We start from the raw sequence: 15,824 nt of genomic DNA on the forward strand, positions 1-15,824 counted from the left end.
ACACAACATCCTTCCCTCCAAACTGGAGAGTGATGGATTCCATGGGAGAATTATCAGATGGATTAGGAGCTGGTTGGATGGTTGCATCCAAAGGGTTGTGGTCCCAGGGGGTCCCTCAGGGATCCATCTGGGCACCAGTGTTATTGAATATCTTCATTAATGACACAGACAGAGGGATCCAGGGCACCCTCAGCGGATTTGCAGATGGCACCAATCTGAGAGGTGCAGCTGACACACCTGGAGGATGGGATGGCATCCAGAGGGACCTGGACAGGCTGCAGGAGTGGCCTAGGGAATCTCATGAGGTTTAACAAGGCCAAGAGCTGGAGCTGCACCTGGGCCAGGGCAGCCCCTGGGACCAACCCAGGCTGGGCTGAGCAGAGGGAGCAGCCCTGGGAGAAGGAGCTGGGGGTGCTGTGGGTGAGAGCTGGGCCTGCCCCAGCCTGAGCCCCCTGCCCTGGGCTGATCCCCAGCGTGGGCAGCAGGGCAGGGGGATCCTGCCCCTGTGCCCCTGGCTCAGGTGAGAGCCCACCTGCAGAGCTGCCCCAGCCCCGGCTCCAACAGCACAAGGAGCTGGAGCTGCTGCAGCCAGTGCAGAGGAGGCCACGGAGATGCTCTGAGGGGTGGAGAGCATCTTCTTTGAGTAAAAGCTGGAAGAACTGGGATTGTTCATCCTGGAGAAGAGAAGCTTCAGGGTCATCTAATTGCAGCCTTCCAGCTGCAATTCCTTTGGAAGGAACTTACAGGAAAGATGGGACAAGACTGTTTACAGGAGCCTGGAGTGACAAGATGAGGGGGAATGGCTTCAAGCTGAAAGAGAGTAGATTAATATCAGATATTATGAAAAAAATCTCCCCTGTGAGGGTGGTAAGGCCCTGACACAGGTTTCTCAGAACCGCTGTGGCTGTCCCTGGATCCATGGAAGTGTCTAAGGCCAAGTTGGACAGGGCTTGAAACAACCTGGGATAGTGGAAGGTGTCCCTGCCCATGGCAGGGTGTTGGACAAGATGAGCTTTAAAAATCCTCTTCCAACCCAAACCATTCCATGATTCTGTGATTTTGTGGTTCTTTCTAGGTGTCTTTGGGCTGGAGGCCCACAGATGTCTGCAGGTGCACTGCTGTCCCAGCTCCCAGCAGAGCCTGGAGATTGAGCTGGATGGAGCACCTGATCTGTGAGATAAAACATAAATATCTATTGCCATGTGAGGCATCCAGGGCTATCTGGAGCATCATATATGAGAGGACTGTGAGTGGACAGAATCCTTCTGGGGCAAGAGCTAAGGCCAGCTGAGATACCAGGGTCCCCTCAGATGTGGCTGGATTTTGTGGTGTGCTCACAAGGATGCAGGCCCAGGAGCTTGTGGGTCCCTTCCAGTGCTGGACATTCCATGATTCCATGGTTCTGTGACCTGTTTGGAGGCAGCTGGGCTGAGCCCTGTGTGTTTGCACCAAAATCCTCCTCACGTCTGATTCTGCACGGCCTCAGCTGCAGGAGGCAGGCCCCACCTTGCTGCCGGGTAAGACAAACCCTGCAGCTGCAGGAGAGTTTTATCACAGGGATAATTAGAAACTTTCCTACCTGCCTCTATTAACTAAATAATTTTATAATTAGTTTGCAGCACTCAAGCCATTTCAGCGGCAGGCACAGAAATCTCTGAGGAAGGCAGGGAATACAGGGATTGTTTGTTCATGGATCCTAGGAAATTTTTCACCATGGCTGTCTCCTGTGGGGGACTCCCTGGGGACACGTGAGAATCTCAGCAATTTTATAAAACTTACTTAACACTCTGAGTGAAGTGCAGATGAGCAGAACAGAAGGCAGGAGGACAGGTGACTTCATCCTGAAGAAAGTCAAAGGCAAAGCTGTCACAAAAATGGGGAAAGCTCACAAATATGGTCAGGCTCAGTCTGGGAGCTCAGTCTGGTTGTGGTTATATGCCAGACACATGATCTGGGCACATTTATCCAGTCAAAGATTACCTGTGTTTCTCTGTTAGAATCAGAGGATTTTTTTACATCAGAACACAAATTGGGTGTTTTTCAACATTATTCTTGATTTCTAAACATCTCTGTCTTAGCAAGGCACAGATTAAGTCCCACTTAGCTCTTGCCTCAGTTTTACAGCTTGGCACTGAGGTGATGATGCTTTTCTTGAAAGGATCTCATGGCATTTACAGAATAAGGCTTTTGGTTTGACAACACAATTATACAAGGACCTTATCTTCAAGTGTAGCTATTCAAATTTATTCAGGCAGAAAATTCTGAGGTTGGAAACATAGCTGTTAATTCTGCTTTGTAAACCATATGTAACATATTTTTTAAATAACATTGGCTGTAGAAGATAATTATAATTTGTCTTAAAATAATTCTCTGTCCCAGACTTTGAAAAATTTCAATGACTTGCTTTGGGAAATATTTCAGTAACAAATGTAGGAAAAATGCAATAAATTCATCTATTTTGAAGAGCTGTGGAATTAAAGAAAGGTGAATTTTTGATATTTTTAACAAAAACAGATACTTTCCCCAAAAAATATAAAGAAAAAACAGGAACACATGGAGTAATCCTACTCAGCCAGAGAGGTGACTCCTTATTAGATTTTTTTAGGATAGATAATTTCTGAGGTGATCTCAGTAATTTCTGAGATCTATCCTGAAACTACAGACTGCAAAAGAGAATTTTCAAAAATATAACAACAGAAAGAATTCTCAAAGTTGTTTTGTTCTAGCATAAAACCATAGATTGGCTTGAATTAGAAGGGACCCTAAAGCTCATCTCATTCAGGCCTCCTGCCATGGGCAGGAACACCTTCCACTATCCCAGGTTGTTTCAAGCCCTGTCCTGGCTGGGTTTGGCAATCACTCCTCAGGGATTTTCTCTGCAGCTGGGTGTTTCAGAACAAAATAATTCCTTTGGCCTCTGTGGTGGTTTCTGGCAGGTAATGGTGGGGTTGAAATTAAATCTTTCTTGGTCAGCCTTGTTTCCTCCAGCCCACATGCTTCAGGGTAAACCCATGAGTCACTGCCCTGGCTCTTCCTCGATAAATGAGATCAGCAGCTCATCATGAATTCTGCACAAGAAATTACAACCCCAGGTAATTTTTGAGAGGAAAAAAAAAAAACCCAAATGAGAGGAAAATCTCATGTCTATCCTTGCACCCACAGTGGCAAAGAGCACCAGTGGACAGAAAGAACCCAAGAAGAGAACACTTCTGGAGACATCCCTAAATAGATGTTTATTTTTTTGCCCTCACACCCAAGCCTGGAAGATCCTATTCTTTCTGCAGGAGTCCTGTATTAGTGCTCCAACTGAGGAACATGCATTAGCAACTCTTAGTCTCTTGTACTGAGCATTATGTCTCATCTTTGGAGTCAGATTAATGGAGATTAGTGGTACCACTTATGAGTTTAAACATCATTCTGACCCAAATTGGTTGTGCAAGCCCAACGTATAATGCTGCACATGCAAAGCTCTTACTGTCCAGAAAGTGATTTCATTAATTGTTTCAGGGAAGAAAGCTTGTGTCACTTTCTGCTCTAATCCTGAGGTACTGCCGCCCACGCTTTCCACATCCACTGTCAAACACATCTGGTTATCCACCCACCCAAGGATCCATTTAATAATCAAAGATCATTTTGTTACAGCTGCAGTTGGCCTGTCTGCTTGCCTTCCCTGAGTGATTTCATCCATGCCTCTGATCTGTTGGATATCTGCTCCAGTTTCCACAAGGAGTGACACAGGACTTGAGGAAACCCGACAGAAAATAAACAGGCACGGCACTGCAGAAACTGCTGCACTGTATTAAAACAAATGGTTTTAATTATTTAAAATTAGATGCCTTGGCAGAAGCCATGCAGAAACTAAAAACAGAGGAAGCAAAAATATTCTTGTTTAAGACTACAGAAATGGAATTGATCCTAATAAGTCAAGTTTATTTTTGTGAAATAATTAAAGAAAACCTCTAGCATTTCTCTGGCTGTGTGACCAAAACCAATTTGGAAACACACTGAACTTTTCAAGAAATCATTCACTTAGTTGGATTTGGTCCTGGTGTTATTAAAAAAATACAAAGGAATAAAAGAGAAGCACTTTCCCAGTGTTGCTTTTAGCATTTCCCATGGGACTGTCTACTGATGTCAGCTGTTTTTTGGATGGAGCATTAAGAACAAACTCTCATTTCCCTGTTCACAGGCTTGGCAGCCCTTGGCTGGCTCACAGCCTTTGTTCTACCTCTAGGGTCTGCATGAACACGTGAGACCAAGGTCCAATTTATGCCTGTGTTCCAATGAAGTGGTTGTCCTGATGTGTGTGACCAGATTCTCCATCCAGCCAAGGCAGGGACAGAGGTGTTTTTGCAGGAGATTGAGCACCCGAGGCAGGCAGACACTTCCTGCCTTGCTTGGCTTTCAAGAGCACCTCCACTTGGCAGGGGAGGAATTTATGTGGCTATTTTAAGAAGCCTCCCCCTTCCCTAAATAATGAAGATGGAGGTGTGTGAGTTGGGCAGGCTAAATCACAGGAGTGACACGTCTCCCTTCTCTGCTGAGGAGCAGCAAGTGCCAGGGTGCCATGGTTTACTGTCTCCCCGCAGTGACTGGCCAGCTGTGTGCTCCCCTCTAAATTAACCCAAGTCCAGGAGACAAATTCCCACCTCTCTCAAGAACTGCTCAGGCAGCACTTTTAATAACTCATGTCCATCCCTTCCCATTGCACACTGGAGACACCGCACCTCCAGCACAAGGAGCAAAGAGGGAGCTGCCTATAAACCACCACCACCCCTTCCTGCAGCAACCAGGGGTCTCCTCTGGGGTTTCTCACCCAAACACTGACCCACCCTGACCCTGTTTAGCTGCTGAGATCTGACAAGATCGCAGCCTGGGGTGGTATGGCTGAATTTACATGTGCTTAACAAATTGCCTGTTCACTCAATTACATTTTATTTAATCATCTGTAATCATATAAATTATGCCTGATGGTAGTAAATGTTCGTGTCATTTCCTAATTACAGATTGATTAATTGGCTGTGGTGATTTGTATTTCTTATATAAGAATATATGAAGATGATGATAAATTATTATTAGTATGCAGCATTTCATATGAAACATAGGGGAAACTTTTCTTTCTTTGACACTTGACATTCAGTGTATCAAAAATGTTTTGCATTATCCCATGCCCCAAAAAGAGACACTTTCACTACATTAAAAAAAAAGCCCAAAAAAACCCTAAAACCAAACAAAGAAAGGAGAAATATGGTGTGGTGAATCCTCATGAATAAAAAGTCTTGAGGATTCCATCTCAACAGTCAAGAACTGCCTGTTGCTTTCTACTTACTTCAGTATTGATCTGGACTGCACAAGTCAGGATTTAGCATGAAATTCAAGAAAACGAGGGAAAAAATTGCGCTGATGTCCTGTGGGGACAAGCCCTCTTGCTGTAGGGTTTAGCTTGGCCACACTACTGCCTTGACAACTGCTCTGAGTTTGGAGGGCAGATGGTTTAAGCCCAGATTTTTTTTTAAGAAGGAATACTGTGTGCTGAAGAATATCTACTTTCCCAGAAAAATGTTCAACCAGACCAGGTTGTTCCAAGCCCCATCCAACCCGGCCTGGAGCACTGCCAGGGATCCAGGGGCAGCCACAGCTGCTCTGGGCACCCTGGGCCAGGGCCTGCCCACCCTCCCAGCCAGCAATTCCTAATTCCCAATGGGCCAAAATCTGTCCCTGCCCTCTGGCAGTGGGAGCCATTGCCTGGGTGCTGTCCCTGCCTGCCTTGTCCCCAGGGGCTGTGCAGCTCTCCTGGAGCCCCTGCAGGCCCTGGCAGGGGCTCTGAGGTGTCCCTGGAGCTTCTCTGGTGCAGGTGAATCTCTGAATCCCTGCTGCTCAGAGTGACCCGAAGATGTGTTAGAAAGTCTCTTTTCCCAGCCTGGCGGTCAAAGAAGGAGTCAGGGCTCTTCATTTTTCCATCTCAAGGTTGTTTATTGTTTCTTATCTATAAGATTCTTTCTCTGGCCTACCAGGTCTGCTAAGCAGGACAGTCAGAGGCACTCTGCTGGCCCCTAGGGTGGTGTTATCTCTTTATACTAAAAACTACATGCACAATATTTGGAATTACTTTCCAATACCTATCACCTATGTTAGACAGTGAGCTTCTAGTCTAAACCAATCTAAAAGTGCCAACATCACAGCAGAAGATGGAGGCCAAGAAGAAGAAGAGGGAGAAAGGCTGGACAGGCCCAGATTCCTCCAACTTGACCCCTGAACCCCCATTCTAAAAACCCCAAAAATCTGTTTTTCACCCTGTGATAAAGTCACTATCATTCTACTTCAAATTTTGTGGCTTGTAATTCTTCGTATAAGGTTGGTAATTGTTTTTTCCAAGGGCTAAATCAAAGCCACAGGGGTCTTGGGCTCTGTTCCAAGGTCTCTGTGCCCACTGGGCAGGAGCTCAAGTCCTCCAGGGCAGCCAGAGGGATGTCCTGGGTTCCAACAGGTGAACAGCCAGGCTGGCTCCAGAGCAGAGGGCCTCCAGCCCTGGCAACATCTCCGTGGCCTCCTCTGCACCCACTTCAACATGTCCAAGTCTTTCCATGACAATATCAGCCATGAATGTTGTCAGCACCGATTCCCAGAAAAAACCAGAAGTTTTGTCTGCCGGCACAGGTGCTGTGCTGCTGTGTACTGCTCTGTTCCTGTCAATCCATTTCTCAAGGTCTCCTGGCTCCTCCCACACAGCACGGCAGTCACCCCCAAACTGATTGGGTTTTTTGTGTTTTCAGAAAACATAATTAGAAAATGTCAACCTTTGGTACCAAGGTCGCTCACAGACATCTTAAATGTGACTACTGACAAAACAATCCTCGAGGAGCTCCACTAACAAACTATCCCTAGTCCAGCACTACTTCTATCACTAGAGACTCTTATTTCCCCTACAGGTAAACACCTCACAATCTGCTTTCTAAGCCCCCATTTCTCCAGCTCCACTAATCCATCTAATCCCTCTCTGAAGCAAGGATAAGTGACAGCTTTTTCATTCCCTTATCTAAAAGTTAGGTCTCTTATCAAAGGAATATGCTAAACACAAGTGACACTTTCTGTCTTTGGAAAACCCCAGTTATATTTAAGATCACAGCTCTGTATCCGTAGCCATTCTTCCCTCCAAATTTTGTTGCGGTTTTGTCACCTTGTTGAGGTTAAAGCACTTAATAAACTGAAAAATTAAAGGTTTAATTTAGTTTCTACTGCTTTGTGTCTGGGATGGAGATTGTCCAGTGCCTTCGTGTAAACTGAATTATGCTCTCCATCATTTTCTTACATCTCAAATGAGGTAATTTTCAGCTTTTTTGTGATTCCTTCCTCAGTGTCCAGCCTGCCTGTGCTGCCCTGCCCAGATGCACCTCCCTCCCTCAACACTGAACCCAGTGCATGGTTGGGTGTTGAGAAGTAAAACCATGGTGTTTTACTGACAGTAGTTGGAGAAGAAGCTTTTCCTTAAAAATGTTTCCACTCCCCTGCATCTTCCAGGAACCCATGGACACCAACAGCAATGTCATTTTCCTGTTTTGCCAGATTAGATCCACAGGGTGGGTAACCCCATTATGGGCATTAATTAACCCATTCAAGGAACCCTTCTCCACTGATGCTGTGATGATTTGTGAGACATCAGCTCTTGGTTATCTTATCCAGATAACCATCCTTTCACAGCCTGCTTCTGAGAGGGGTCTCAGGGCCACCCACAAAGGACAAGAATTGGAGCCCATCTCAATGCCCTCATTCCTGAGAGCCAAATAACTCCATCAGCTCCTTGCTATCGTTAAGGAGAGAATGTAGAGATTTTGGTTAACATTGGCAGGCATGACAAAGGCAACCTGTTTCTTACACCTGAATTTTGTCCTCCACCTACCCTTGTTCAGACAGCGTGAGTAGCATATATCAGTTAGGCAGAGGGTAAGGCTTTTAGGTGGATATATCTGGTTGTCTTCTGGTCTATCTGTCTGTTTGTGAGTGCTGTCAGGCATGGGAGATGTCAAAATCAGGAATTCTTTTGGTGGTTGGTGGGGTTTTTTAAGTTTTTTTGTTTGTTTGTTTTGTTTTTATGGATTCTTTGTTTGTGTGTGTGTTTTTTTATTTTTGTGGTTTTTGGCTTTTTTTCTGTTTTTTTTGATTGGTTGGCTGTTTGTTTTTTGAGTTTTGTTTGTTTGTTTTTGGGTTTTTGCTTTGTTTTTTTTTGTTGGATCTTTGGTTTTTGTTTTTTGGTTTTTTATTCTGTTTGGTTTTTTTTGTTTGGTTGGTTGTTTTGGTTTTTGGGGTTTTTTTGTTTGTTTTTGGGTTTTTTATGGGTTTTTGTTTGATTGGTTTTTGGGTTTTTTGTTTCTGTTTGGTTTGGTTTTTAGTTGGATTTTTTTTTTTTTGGGTTTTTTGGTTTTTTAAAAATTTTTTTGTTTATTGGGTTTTTTTCTGTTTGGTTGTTTTTTGGTTGGTTGCTTGATTTTGGTTTTGGGGTTTTTGTTTGCATGTTTGTTTTTTGGGCTTTTGTTTTGTTTTTTGTTTTGTTTTTACTTGGATTTTTGTTTGTTTTTTATTTTTTTGTCTTGGGTTTTTTCTGTCTGGGTTTTTTTTTGTTTGTTTGTTTAGTTGTTTGTTTTGGGTTTTTATTTTGTTGGTTTTGTTTTTAAAAATGTTTTAAATTTTTTTTTTTTAATTTTCTTCCCTTTCCCTGCCATGACACTGTGTCTCTTTCTCAGACACTGTTGTAGCTCCTCTGCACGAACTGTCCTGGTGGACACCTGACTCTCACTGCAAGAGAAACACTCTGCTGCCCATGAGCATGAGAGCTTGGATAAATTACTGACCCATCACTGCCTTGGCTTCCCCAACAGAAAAATCGGTACAAAACAATTATAGAGTGAGGTCTGTTTAGCCAATGCTGATAAAGAGCCAAGGGACTGGGCATGGAGCACGCAGTACAAACATCTACCTTGCTGCTGTTGCTAAGGTGGTCACTTACATTCCTGTGTGAAAATAAATCTTGAAGGGGAAAAGCCTCTGGGATGACCAGGAAACGCACAAATGCTGGAAATGTCTCATCCATTCACGGTGAAATGGATTTCTAAGCTGGAGAGGAGCGAGTGGAGCTGTTCTGTTTTCACTTGGATCTCCAGGTTTTGCGTTCAGGCTTGGCTTTGCACACTCTTGGACAGAGAGAGTCTTTTTGTTGTGTGCTCCTGGCCCTGCAGGCCGTGGAAAATCTGCTGGAAGAAGGGGTGCCAGGCAGTGACTGGGAAATGCATCCACCTATCCATCCACCTCCCCATCCTCTCTCCTCTTGGCTGATCTGTCCCCTTCCATGCAACAAACTGATCCAAACCCCCCAAAATTATATTCCCCATTCCTCTTTGAGTCTCCTCAGCTTGTGAGCTGACAGCAGACTTTCCATAATTTGCTCATTTTTACAAGTTTAACAGGATCCCACCCTTCTTTCTTTGACAGCCTTTAATACTTTCCATGAACGGGGTGGGAAACTCAACTCAATAGACATTTCCATAATCAGATGTTAAAATCATGATAGTTGTTGTTACAACACTAATCTATGTGACCAAACAGGCAGAACTGTGCTGGTGCTTTTGAAAAATGCAGTAGGCCTGTAGCTGATTTGTTATTATCAGTTAATTCTCATAAAAGGTCATTAGTGGTGCATACAGTGAAGTGCAGGACTGGACAGGCTGGGTCAGACAGAGAGGGGATCTGCATGACTGATGTGCCATGCTCAGGGCCAGAGCATTACAAAATTATTCTCTTCAATTATTTACATCCCTCCATTGACTGGGTGGTGGGCTTGGGCCTGTGCAAGGAGTTTCTACTGTCCTTGCAGAGTTTTTCCTTTTCCTCAGGAATGGCATTCATTTAAATAAAAATGATCTGGGGAAATCCTGCCATGCTCCCTGTGGCTGGCAAGGATTCAGGGAGGAGAGTGAGTGGTGCTGCTGCAGCCACTCGAGGCTGGGGAGCCCTGTGCTCCCTGACATGGTAACATGTGCTGCACATAAATCCTGTGAGCTCATCCTGCTCACGAGGAGATCCCACTGTCAGGTACAAAAACAGGGCTGGGAAGAAGGATAAAGGCTGCCAATTTCATAACAGGTTATACCCTTGTTATCACCATCATCAACAACAACAAAAGTTTAAATGCTTCTCTCTCCCTGCCTCCAAACCTTTAGCGAAAGGAATCCAACCTGATTTTTTTTTTAAATTTTTTTTTATTTTGCTGATGGCAACAGCACCAGGCATGTGCTATATATCAGCCATGATATATAGCCCTGGGAGCTGGCTGTTGACAACTTATGGCTCTTTTGTCTGGGTTTGCCTACTTGGCTGTTTAATTAAGTGAGGTGCTGTTCGTTTCCTACCAGCGGCTGCTGGAATTCATGGATGGAGCCGTGTCTGCATCAGCCATCAAGCTGATGCTCCAAACACATTAGCACGACCACGCTGCAAAATATGGGGCAAGGAGGAGTTGCTGCTGCAGCTCTCTGGTTCATCTGAGTGAGCTAAATCAGCCAGAATGTTCCTTAGAATAAAGTGGTAAATTCTACGTGGTTCTGTGAAAATGTTTCTCTTCATTCTTTCAATACCTCCTTGCATCTCTTTTCTTTTTTTTTTTTTCTTCTTAATGCTAATGGAATTTAAATTACTGACCATAGCAATTTAACTTTTGATGAAAATAGCAATTAATAGAGAGGACATTAGAGAGAAGAATCCTGAGACTTTATGAGTATGGATTACTGTAAAGCTACATAATAAAATGATTACAGCATGCATAAAAGGTCATTACTGCTGTAATAATGCTGTCCCAAAGTACCTTTTTCATTCTGCAGGACTGAAACTTGTTACCAAACCTAAATGAAAAGCAAGAAGTTATGTCTCAGACCTCTTTTACCACAAAATTTAAGAAATAACCCAAAAACCTGATAATGATTTTTATTAATTTTGTTCAGGAATCTATTCTCCCATCACTTTATCTCTAGAAAGAAGAAAATTAAAGCCTGGAAAGTGGCAGAATTTTTAAAGGGAGAAACCTGGAGTTTGTGATAGAAATGTCATGGATATTTTTAATCAGCTCCATATAAGGAGTCCTTATTAGGATCCATGTCTTCTACTAGCTAAAGTAAGAAAAAAGCTTGAGCTAGAAGATACATTCAATTTCTCTGTTCTCTTTAATCTTCAGATGGTACTTGTGAAATAACACTATCTGAGTGGACATCTTTTCTGAAGAGCTGAATAAAGTGCTATCCTAAGTCTACCCAAATGAGCGCATTTGTGTTTTTTTGACATTATTTGAACAAAAATAATTTTCTGGTTTGGCTTTGGATCTTTACACACTCTTCTAAAATGAAAAGGAATCAGTTTAAATGAAAATTGAAAGAAAATAGTTCAAAGTCTACTAATGACACTTGAAAAATGGAAGATACAGCTTTAATCCTGAAATTTTGGACTGTCACTTCTCATGTCTGAAACACCTCAAATGCATCATGAATGTGACAATAGTCTTGGTTGCCTTCCAGTGGGGCTCTTTTGCTATTAGATCTTAAAAGTAATTCTGTCTGCTCCACCTAGGACAAAAATCTCTCCCATCCCACTTCCATTTAATGCTTGTCTTCCCACCTTTCTCTCTCGCGTCCTTCCTCGTGCCCCTCCAGGTCAAACCTCCCGATGGCTGATGGCCTTTCATCAACCATACTCATGGTGGCACATCTGGCAAGGCAAAAAGTTGAGTCTCCACTTTGCGACATCCCTATACCCACTTCAGTGGTTTTAGAAACACAATTCCTACTAACCTATAACAGGGCTTAGGTCCTCAGATCACTTTACCTTAAAAGAATTTAGGAGAACGTCCACTGAACATTGCAAAACTTGAACAATTTTCCCTTTTGGAAGGGACAGGTGGGATTGTTTTTTGGAAAAGTAATAAGGTGTAAATGCCAGCAGCCTCATTTACCTTCAGGACCTTGGTTCAGGCCTTGAAATTCTAAAAAAAGAGATGCTCAAGGACCATCAGAAAAAAATCCCACCTTGTATTCTCATGCATGTGCCTACAAATGCTCATTTCCCATTTTAATCTCAGTCCAGAGGATGAGCAGGCATGAGGCATATAATTTCAATTAATCTGAGATCTGCAAGTATAAGAAGCTATAAAAGAGCTTATTATTATTTATTTCTCCAGGCATTTTATCCATGTACCATTAGAGATACACATCTAAATGTGCCTTCTATGTCAACGATAGCGCTCTGTGAAATAGCAAACATTAAAAACCCATAGGAGAGGTTATTCTTTCATATCTGATGGAGGTTTCAGTAAAATGCTTGGGCTGTATTTCACCTGGGTGCCAGAGAGCTGTGAACAGGCACACAGCTGTACAGACTTCCATTTTCTCCTGTGCTGGGACACCTCCAGGACAGGAGAGACACCGAGGGGCTGGAGCGTGTGCAGGGCAGGGAACGGAGCTGGGAAGGGGCTGGAGCCCCAGGAGAGGCTGAGGGAGCTGGGCAGGGGCTGAGCCTGGAGCAAAGGAGGCTCAGGGGGGCCCCTGTGGCTCTGCACAGCTCCTGACAGGAGGGGACAGCCGGGGGGAACAGGGACAGGAGCAGAGGGAACGGCCTCAGGCTGGGCCAATGCAGGCTCAGGGTGGACATCAGGGAAAATTCCTTCATGGAAAGGGTTGTCCAGCAGAGAAGTCTCCATCCCTGGAAGGATTTCAAAGCCATGTGGATGTGGCACTTGGGGACATGGGTCAGTGTTGGCCTTGGCAGTGCCAGGGGACTGGTTTGAATTGGTAATCCTGGAAAACCTTTTCAATCTAAACTGTTCTGTGATTCTCTGCATAACGTGGGACGTAGCTAGGTTTTGAAGATGACTCACAACTCTGTCCATGGGTGTATCCAGCACCTAAAGGGCCATCATCTCACTCTGTGTGCCAGCTCTTCCTTATCCCACTGCTGCCAATAACAATAATCACACACATCACTCAGCAGCTCCCACTGTGCCTTGGGATGCCCAGTGCTGGGGTTGCTGTGGCTGTGGAGCCAGATTCCATCCCATGTTATGCAGCAGTTCCATGGATCACCAATGCCATAGCACTGGGGTCCCCAGGCTGCCAAACCAGTCCCTGCTGGCCTGGGCTCCTGAAGAGCTGAGTCATGGAGATCACAAAATCACAAAGTCAAGCCATGATTTGGGTTGGAAGGGGCATTTAAAGGCCATCTAGTCCAAGCACCTTGCAAGGAGCAGGAACACCTTCCACTAGATCAGGCGCTCAATCAATATCACTGTTATTATATCACTAGTCATATAAATACTATATCATTATTAATATATTGATATTAATATTGATATATTGTATCAATATTAATACGTCACTAGCTCTGAGCTCTCTCCAGCCTGGTCCTGAATGTCTGCAGAGGAGGGGCAACCAACACCTCCCTGGGAAACCTCTGCCTGTGCCTCTCCATCCTCAGTGTAAAATTTTCTTTCGAATGCCTTGTCTGAATCTTTTTTCATTTAAAACCATCCCTTGTTGCCCTATCACTACATGCCCTTGTCAAAGGTGCCTCTTTTTTCTCCTGGAGCACCTTCAGACCCTGGCAGGGGCTCTGAACTCTCCCTGGAGCCTTCTCTTGTGCAGGTGAACAAGACTTACTCTCTCAGCCTGCTTCCAGAGTGAGGTGTTCCAATAGGAAGAGCTGCTGAACCCTGAGCAGAGCGCCCAGAGACCTGGCAGGGCATTTCCAATGTGGGGCACTGGAGGAGGGAGGGAGCCCCTGGGTGCAGGGAGGTTGGGAAGCTCCTTGGGAAGGAGACACAAACATGTTGTGGTGAGCATGGAAGTCAGCAGCACCCCACACTGTACAAGAGTGATGTTTCATTCCCGGAGACTCCCTCCATTGATATTGCAGTAACTGATGCCACCCTTCATCATACTGTCCTGCCGCTGCACCCCTCCCTCCTCTTTTTAATGATTAAATGGCTGCATTTGGTGAAGGCACAATAGAAAAAAAAAATTAATAGAGGCTGCTACATGTCCTCCTGAGGGGGGCAATGGCACAGAGGCATCTGTGTGCATGTTTAATGGGTTCAATTTCCTTTTCCCTGCCATGGTTTGGTGGCTGACAAGGGAATGCAGCAAGATGGTGGTTACTGCTGCTTTATTGAACGGGACTCCGTGAACACTCACTTGGGCATAACACGAGCCGTGCCCAGGCTTCCCTCTCCTCAGCATCTGTGCACGTGGCCAAGGGCAAGTGCTTCTCTGAGAGGGATCACCCCCCCTTTTCTCCTCCCTCCCCCTCACCCCCGTTCAGAGTAGCCCAAGTGACACAAAGGATGCTGGCAAACTGGATGTGCTGGGAAAGCAGAGCTCCCGGAACGCCCCTTGGAGCGCCATAAACGTGTGCCGAAGGAAATTAATTGAATGCTGTGTATCGAAGGAAATAACAATAACAATAATCACACACATCCCTAGCAACTAGAGGGGGAAAAGATCTATGTGGTTCTTTCGTCTCTCCTCTGCCAAGGAGTGATTATTCCCTTCCCCAGTTAATCCCAGAGCCATCAGGAAGATATTTTGGAGAGGGGAGGTGTTTTTCCAAAGGCAGGTAGGTGCTAAGGTCAGAAGAGGAGGCATGGTCCTTTTGCACATTTCAGAGGGGATGCTGGAGGTCCCAATGTGGTGCTGATTACCAGATTCAGCAGCCCTGATCCATAGTGGTCATGAGGACCAGGATGGAGGACCTAGAACTCAATCATCACATGTGGGCAGCACAACAGACAGAGCTGCAGAATCCCAAAATGATTTGGGTTGGAAGGGACCTTTAAAGGTCATCCAGTCCAATCCCTGCCATGGGCAGGGACAGCTCACACTCAACCAGGTAGCTCAGATGCAAGGTTGGAGTGGATCTGCTGGCATGTGGTGGACTAAGATCTTGTGCTAGTTCTCTGCTTGGGGTGTTTTTGAGGCCAGCAAGATCATTCTTTATAAGATAACTTCAGATGCCACATGCATGCAGATTTTTCCCTGTTGGTTGAGCTGTTGCCCTCAAATTTGCTTTCTCCCACAGAGCCACCCAGGTTATGTTGGGATGTGGCAAAGCAAGAGGTTTCCCCAGAATCTAGGCAGGATTGGCAGCCCCATGGTTCTCTCCTTGCTTTGCAGGATTCCAACTTCCTTCAGGACCCTTGAGCTGAAACATTCCTGCCATACGCAGGAACTGATGAGTGATCCTCCCACTCGTTGGGAGGGGGGCTCGGAGGAAACCTTTGGCCATAAGGGACTGTGGGACTTGCTTGGAAGAACTGTGCAGATTAGGGATGGGATCTGACCTACAGGACGCCCTTCCAGCTGCGGCTCACACCAAGGGGTGGGATGTGTCTTGCTAAAAACGTGCCTTTGAGTTGGATGGACTAAATCCATCTCTCTCCTTGAAACCCCGTCAGCTGCTTTGCCTCTCTGCACCTTCCATCCCCATTTATAAAGAGCTGATGAGAATATGAATGTGCTCTCTCACACCGAGGCTTCATTCATTAATAGTTACAAAAGGTTTTCAGATCCTCAGATGGCCAGTGCGAGAGAAGTAATTATTTATTAACAGCCTCTGTGAAGGTGTGGGCAGCCATATTACATCTCTCCAGGGTATTTAATTTAGGTGCTGAGCATTTATTGTGAATCTGAGAAAGTAATTGCTGATCTGGGCAGAGGGAGATGGTAAGATTCTTTTTAAATTTTTTTTTTTGAACCTGAATGAAATGCCTATAAATGCAGATTATATTTTTATACAAT

Source organism: Melozone crissalis, unplaced genomic scaffold, assembly GCF_028551555.1.
Source record: "Melozone crissalis strain CALT ecotype California unplaced genomic scaffold, PUWL_Pcris_2 ptg000036l_1, whole genome shotgun sequence".
Classification (NCBI taxonomy): domain Eukaryota; kingdom Metazoa; phylum Chordata; class Aves; order Passeriformes; family Passerellidae; genus Melozone; species Melozone crissalis.